General features: G+C 41.8%; 1 protein-coding gene across 6 annotated transcripts in view; it reads right to left on the minus strand.

Moving 5' to 3' along the window:
• The window catches only part of LOC105297282 (EF-hand calcium-binding domain-containing protein 4B), a 124,143-nt gene that overhangs the window by 102,880 nt on the left and 13,255 nt on the right, over positions 1–8,008 (minus strand). For 5 of the 6 annotated variants that reach the window (XR_002782206.1, XR_002782204.1, XM_011367871.2 and 2 more), the window contains exon 2: positions 1,736–1,896. The exons of the other annotated variant lie outside the window; for it this stretch is intronic. The gene's annotated coding sequence lies outside the window, so the exon portion shown is untranslated. The remainder of the gene's footprint in view (positions 1–1,735; positions 1,897–8,008) is intronic. 6 annotated transcript variants of the gene reach the window in all.

An 8,008-nucleotide genomic window follows, 5' to 3' on the forward strand; every position in this document is an offset into this window, starting at 1 on the left:
AGTTAAGGCTGCCTGGAACTCAGTCTGTTTGTTTCCAGCTGTTGAGGCCTCTCCCTGACTTGTCCTGAAAAAAGGGGGAGCGGTAAAAGCGTGGAGTTCCCGCACTGGAGCACAGTATCATGGTGTGTTCACCTGGGCTCCAGCTCAAGCAAACTTGCCCAGAGAATGCCTAGAGGATAGAGGACACATGCTCCTGTACTCTTTTCCCTGTCTCTCCCAGTCAGCACCAAGAGACACTGATAATATCTACCCCTAGCCTGTGTATGTTCTGCAAATGAGCTCACTCAGTGTTCTGGGTTGAATAGTGATCTCTAAATAAAGATGCATTGAAGTCCTAACTCCCAATAACTCAAAATGTGATCTTATTTAGAAATAAGGTCATTGTCAATGTCATTAGTGAAGACGAGGTTGTGCTGGAGTAGGGTGGGCCCCTGGTCCAATATGACTGGAGTCCCCGAAAGGAGATAGTCATGTGAAGATAATGCCATGTGACAATGAAGGCAGAGTTTGATTTACAAGGCTGCAAGTCAAGAAACACTGAAGATTGCCAGCAAACCACCAAGAGTTCGGAAGAGATAGGAAAGGATTCCCTTACAGGTTAGAGAGGGAGCAAGAGCCCTGACGACACCTTGACTTTAGACTTCTATCCCCCGGAATTGTGAGACAATAAATTTCTGTTGTTTCAAATCACTCTGTTTTGTACTTTGTTATGGTAACCCTAGGAAATGAATACACTCAAGCCAGCTCAAGTGACAAAGGTATTTGATGCTATTCTGTCTCAGTGCCTGCTCAATAGATACTGATGACAACTCCACCCAAATGAATGAAAATTCTAGACCCTTGACTAATCAAGTTTTATTATACTGGTAGGCAGTGAAAAATCAACCAGTAAATAATTACTGAGTACTGACCTTGTGAAGAATATAAGAGAAATAAAATATTCTAGTAGTGCCCACAACGAGTTGACAATCTGATGGAAGATTTAAGACAGACACATAAAATACAACAACACATTTCATAATGACCAAATAAGTGTTACTTTACTCCCCAGTGGATGCCACAGAAGTCACTGGTAACTAAATCCCACTGTACTGCCCTAGATTCAGTCTTCTACTGTATTTCATTTTAGCTGATCCTGATATATGTGTCTGGAAGAACTGGGCATACTTTCCAATGTCAGGCTAATAAACAATTTCTAGAAGCTTTTACCACTGCTCCTGGCATGGAACCAAACTTCTTGCCTACTGTGGTTATCCACTGCCATCCATGGTCATTATCTGCTACCCTTGGTGGAAGATTCTCTCAACAGTTTCTTAACAGCTTTCTTTTTCTATTCAGAGAGGTGGACCCTGGAGGGAAGATACATCTATTCTGCAGCATTCCATGAATCTGACATGCAGAAAACAAAAGATCCAGTGGTTTGGGAATTCACTTTGGTAAGTTGATTAACAGTTTTTAAGAGCGCTACAGGAAATCAGAGACTCCTACAGAGATACTATTTCCTGTTCCATCATTCAGAACATTTGCTGATTTGACCCAGCCCTCTTGCAGGTTGTGGCTCCCACTATACCCTGCCTCTAGGAACCTCTGGTTTTTACCATAAGCAAGCCTCCTGTCCAGTTACACATGTGGGGATAGGGGAGGCAGCAGACCTTGAATGAACCTTCCTAGAGCTCCCTCTGAATTCCAAATCTCTGGAGTCTGGCTTGCCCAGGGATCCTCTTGCAGCTCTCACCTTAAGATGAGACGCGGCCGTGCTGAGTGCCAGATGGAGCCCCAGGCTGAGTTCATGAGGAACAGTACAAGTTGCTGCTGCCCCACCCTCAACAAGCAATCTGATGACCTGATTAGGCTCCAGGCCAGTCTCCTGAAGGGCAGCTGTGGTCAGGGCTGGACCTGCAGGTGGGACAGACAGAGGAAAAGTCTTCTCACTTGAGTTCAAGTAATTCGTTATAGATTTTCAGGGTAGAAAAGACCCTTAAGGTCACTTAATTTTCATCCTGTGACTTCTCCAATACACTTCATAGATTTGTTCTTTAGATGAGAACTCTCTACCACATGCCAGGCTTTGTGCTCTGTGTCAGGGATACAGGGATATCTACCACAGTCCTTTCCCCAGACTGGACACATTTTACCATATTTTTAATACAGGAATCAATCCCACAATATTTTCCAGTTATTTAATTAAGAAACATTGCGGAGTCCCTATGATGTACCAGATACCACGTAAAAATGAAGCCTTGAAGAGTGCACTGTGGGTGAGAGACCACTCCTGGTAAGGAGGTAAGTGCCATGTGGCAAATGCCATGACAAAAATGTGGACACTGGTGTGTGTGAGCACAGGGAGAGAGAGGAAGACCTGGGGGTGAGGTATTGCAAAAGCGCCTCGAAAAGAAACTGATTCTTGAAGAAAAGTAGAAAACTGTGAGCAGAAAAGAGTGAGGGAGGCAGACATTCACCACCAAGGACAGAAATAATAATATAAATGGTAATAAACGATGCTAGCAACTAACATTTTCTGACCACTTACAGTGAAGTGAGCACTGTTTTTAATGCTTTCCGCGTATTGACTAATTTAAGCCTCCCCTAAGCTTATGAGGTATATTAGCCCATTTTGTTGGAAAGCAAACTGAGGCATGGAGAGGTTAAGTGGTACAGGAAGTGAGTGGCAGTGGCAGGATTTGAACCCGGGCAGCAGTGCTCCTGGGCTCATACTCTTTATCACAGTAGTCGCCGACTGGTGGTTCGCTCATAACGGTCCTCCCCTGGGAACCTGCTACAAAACCAGATTTGGGTCTCATTCTGACTCACTAAATCAGAACCTCTGGGGTTAAGTTATAGCATTTTGTGTTTTAACAAGCCTTCCAAGTGATTCTGGTGCCCGCTTACATTTGAGAAGCCCTGCTATAAACTTTTAATGAGAAGGGACGGCATATTCAGAGGAATACGAATGGTGGGGAAAAGTCAGCGAGAAAGATAGGGTAGATTGTAAAGAACCTTGCATATCATAGAAGGAGAAGAGGCTTTGTTGTACAGGCTTTCGGAGGGAAGGTGGAAGTGAAGCAGAATGAAGGTGGAAGTGGCATGATTAAGCTCTGGTCTTTGGGATGGGAACTCTGGCACTAATGCTAGGAATGGACCAAAGGGGGAAGAGGCCAGTTGGAGGGAACCCAGCCAAGAGGTGGGGCCATGGTTCAGACGAGCAACGGCAGGGGCTGCACTGAGGTGGTGGCAGTACAGAGAAAGAAGGAATGAGAACAGATTCAAGACAGAGTGTGATAACAGTTGGACATGGGCTAAAGAGCTGGCAGAGGTTTCCAGGACGATTTCATGGCTTCCAACTTCAGAAGTTGAGTCAGCAGTGAAACCGTTTAGCCAGACTGACAATGCTGGTGGAGAAACAAGATTGAGAAGATTGGCTCCATTTGAGAAATGTAAAGATTGAGGTATCTGTGGGACGTAGGTTGAAAATATTTAGAATGCCCAGAGAAAGAAGGACCTGGTGCTCAGAGGTGGGGTCAGGGCTGGGCATATAGGTTTGGGTTCACCAGCATAAGTGTGATGGTTGAAGCCATAGATAAAGTTAAGACTGTTCACAAACTGTGTAGGAAGAAAAGAATGAAGGCTGGAATTATGCAGGATGCTAACATTTAAGGGGCGGCTGGAGCAAGAGAGCAAAGGTGGCTCAGAAACAGAGCTTAGAGAGATGAAAACAAAAGAAAAAATATCTCAAAATCAAAGAATGAGGAAGGCTGGAGAATGAAAGAAATAGAGGGTTGACACTGGTTTCAAACGTAGAAGACTGAAAAGAAACACTGGTTTTAGCAATGAAGAGATCACAGGTGAATTCGGCAAGAGCAGTCCCAGTGAAGGGATGGGGACAGAAGCCAGATTCATTCATAGATTTGTTTTTCAGATGAGAACTATCCACCACATGCCAGACTTCGTGCTTTGTATCGGGAATATAGTGACGAGCAGGGCATACATGAAGCAGCTCTTACCAGGCAGTGGGGAAGACATGTAATAAACAGAAACTACAAAAATAATTATGGGATCACAACTGAGGTAAGTGGTCTGATGAAGACGTGAAGACATACAGAATGCTTGTGATTGGGAGCATAGAGCAACAAGACAAATGTAGATAGAAGATGAGGGAAAGGAAGGTACCTTTCAGTTGGGTCCCACAAGATGACTAGGAGTGAATAAAGGAAAGGGGATGGAAAATGTTCTAGGGAGAAAAAAGGCAGGTACAAACACCTGCAGAGAGAAAGAGCGTTCATATGTTCAAGAAATGGAAGGAAACCAAGGGGGTAGAACAGTTTTAACATGGCAAGGAGTGGCTGGGAGTAAAGTTTAAAAACAAAGCTTTGCGGGCCAGGTTAGGGATCTGGGACTTCATCGAAGTAGTCATAGAAAATCACTGAAGTAAAACCTAAAAGTTAGGAAGAGACATGATCTAATTTGCATTTTTTTTAGATGACTTTGGTTGCTTGTGAAGAATGAATTTAGGTGGGGAAGGTGATGAATAGGGAGTAGATACATTGAGATCAGTTAGGAAATTATTACAGTCCAGGCAAGAGATGCTGGTGTCCTGGACCAGGGTGGCAGCAAGTGAGTAGGTATGGATGAGCAGATTCTAGAGCTGTTTAGAAGGTGTGCTCAAGAGACTGAGGGATTGGATGTGGTAAATGGGGAGAAGGAGAGTGAAGTCATCTTGGACTCTGTAGTCCCTCTTCATATATTCTGAATACTCACAGAGGACTACTGGGATGGAAGACTACATACCCCTGAATTCTAAGTGGAGATAAGGCCGAGCCCTAGTGGCTCTGGTAGGGCTCACACTAGCAACTGGGGAACAAGTCTTCCAAGACTTCTTCTCCTAAAGGGCCTCTAATCCCTTAGAGATAAAATGATTCCTTTGAACAGGAAGTCTCCTGAAAATCTCCTCCTCTTGTTTTGTCATGCTATTTCTGATGTCATATCCTCTGGGAGTGGGTGCCTAGTAGATTAAGTCTACATGGCTCTGCCACTCTGTCTGGACAAGCCACACTATGAATGGCTTCTCATTAAAGAATCTCATGCACTGTTCAGGGCATTCATAAAATGCATTCGGTACAATAGGGACAATTCTAGGTCCCAAATTTGATTAGTTTTCTTTCTCATCCTTTTATCAATTTTAAATAAATATGCTAGATTTTGATTTCCAGTAGTACGGTAAATTAAGTTCTTAGGTTGATCTGCCCACTGAAAACAACTTGAAAATCTTGAAAAAAATGTGTATATATATATATACATATATATATATATACACACACACACACACACACACACACACACATTTCTGATGTCATATCAGAAATGTATATATATATACATTTATATATACATGCGTGCGCATGCACGCGCGCGCACACACACACACACACACACACATATATATAAAACAATATTTCTAAAAGCATTGATGATCTGGCAAGAAAGGAAGGATTCGCTGTCCAGGGCCTTCTTCAGATAATGGAATATGCAGGTTCTGGCTATAATAATAGTCAGTTTTATTCACATAATAATGACTATAATGTAATTAATGAAGTTAAAGACAAGCTTGCAATATGTGCAGGGAACAAAAAAATCATGAAGAATAACCAAGATGATTTGAAAAAATGGACTGAAGAGAATTTTTAGAAATAAAAATTAAGTAACTGAAATTACATACAGTAGACAGATTTAATAGCATATTAGATACAGTCTGAAAGAGAAGTAGTGAACTGGAAGCTAGGTCAAAATAAGTTAACCAAAATGCAGCACAGGAAGACAAAGGAAGACTCAGAAAAATATGAAAGAGGCTTAATGAGATATGAAAAATAGCGGCTAACATGTCTATTTGGAATCCCAGAAGGATAAGAGAGAGAACATTTGAACAAATAATGGCTAAAAATTTTCCAAAAGTGAGGAAAGATATCAACACACACATTCAAACATGCCAATGAGTCCAATAAGAATAAATAGAAAATCCGCCACCAGTTACAGGTCAGTGAGACCACAGAACACCAAAGATGAAGAAAGTAACTTAAAAGCAGCCAGAGAGAAAAGACAAGTTACCTTTCAGTGATTACAAGCCAGAAGATGGGAACAGAATACCTTCAACGTGCTAAAAGAAAGTAACTGTCATCTGAGAATTCTATACTTAAAGGAAATACTCTTTCAGAATAAGGAGATTTAAGACATTATCTGATGAACAAAACTGAGAGTTTGAAACAAGTAGACCCTCATCAAAGGATATTTTTAAAAGATGCATTTCGGATAGGAGGAAAGAGATTCTGGATGGAAGATCTGAGATTAAAGAAGGAATGAAGAACAAAGGAAATGAAAATGAATTTTCTCAGTCTGTTGTTGAGGAAATAACAGAGGTTTGGAGTCAGACCTGTTTATATTCATATCTTGCTGTGGTTTCTTGCTATCTGGAATACTCGAATCATGTTACTTAATCTCTCAGAATTTTGATATCCTTATCTTAAAAATTCATATAATAATGCCACTTATGCAAGGTTTCTGTGAGGAATACATGAGCAAACACATATAAATGCTTTCAACACAGACTCTGCATCTAGAAGGCATAGAAGAAATATGACTCTTATCTCTTCAAAAATTAACAAATAAACAAGTAAATAAGATACTGATAGCAACAAAGAATGACCCCCTCTACTTCAAGTGTAAGATAAAATTCTGGCCCTTTCTTATATTTTGTAAATCTACACTACAGGGCTGAACTTTAGAGGTTGTTTTCTTTCTGTCTTTTCAGTATCAAGCCTAAGATCTTCCAAACAAAACATTTATGATTTATCAAACAAACAAACAAACAAACAAACACTGCATATGTATTCACAAGCCCCAGGGCTATATCCTGGATTCTAGTTTAACTGACAATTTTAAAATAATTTGTGTTCACAGTTTTATAAATACACGTTGGCCCATCCACAGGGCAAAATGGCCTATCCTGCCCAAGCCCCTCTCTAGGGCTCTCCTGCCAACTAGGAGATAGCAGCAGTTAAATGATCCCCCTGCTGCAGCTTCTGCACCCTAATATCAGTGCTGAGACACCCTTCCCAGCTCCATCCTTGACTACGCTGTTTCATTAAGGACAAAGAAGCCAAAGCAATATGAAGCTGCTAAAAAAAGTTAGCTTAGTCTCCTTTAAGTTCTCTGACTAATTTTCATTTGGCAACAATTTGGTGGGTGAAGGGGTGGGAGGACAGATAAACCCAGAACCAATCTCTCCTGGACAGTGTCAAAGAAACAAATAGCGCTACTCCTGAAGTTCTAAGACCTGGGCTGGCATCCTTACTCTGACACTTGTTACCTATGTCTTCTTCCCCTCGAAGGCAATGGTTGTATTATGTTTGTAGAAAATTTTACAATTAACCAAGTGTTTTCAATTACAATTTCATTTAATATGCACTGTTGGGTTACAATACGCAGCATACTAGTCACATATTTGCACCGCTGTAAAGATGAAAAAGCGGAGTCTGGGACAGCTGTGTAAACTGCAAAGAGCTTTGTCAGTGTGAAGGATCATCACCAGGTACAACTGACCTTTGAACAACCTAGGGGTTAGGGGTGCCCACCACCCGTGCGGTTGAAAATCCATGCATGCATAGATTTCCAGACTAGGTGTTGACCCTGGGTCAATAGGGTTTGAAGTGCACGGGTCAGTTGAAAATTCCGTGTGTCGGTGGGCCTGCACAGTTAAACCCGTGTTGTTCAAGGATCAACTGTACAACTCGCCATCAGGAGTGGAGTCTCTGCAGTCCAAGAGCCTGCATTTGAATTCAGTTCTACACTTATTGGTTTTGTGACCCTGAGCAAGTTGCTTAGCTTCCAAGTTCCTCACCTCTACATTAAATTAAGTATAATAACAGTCCCATCTCGTAGCTCAGGGAAGTACTCAGTGAATGAGGGTTGACTTGAATGTACAGCAAGTCAAGCTGAGGGGTGTCTGACCACACATGTG

The sequence above is a fragment of the Pteropus vampyrus genome, unplaced genomic scaffold (assembly GCF_000151845.1).
Source record: "Pteropus vampyrus isolate Shadow unplaced genomic scaffold, Pvam_2.0 Scaffold137, whole genome shotgun sequence".
Classification (NCBI taxonomy): Eukaryota; Metazoa; Chordata; class Mammalia; order Chiroptera; family Pteropodidae; genus Pteropus; species Pteropus vampyrus.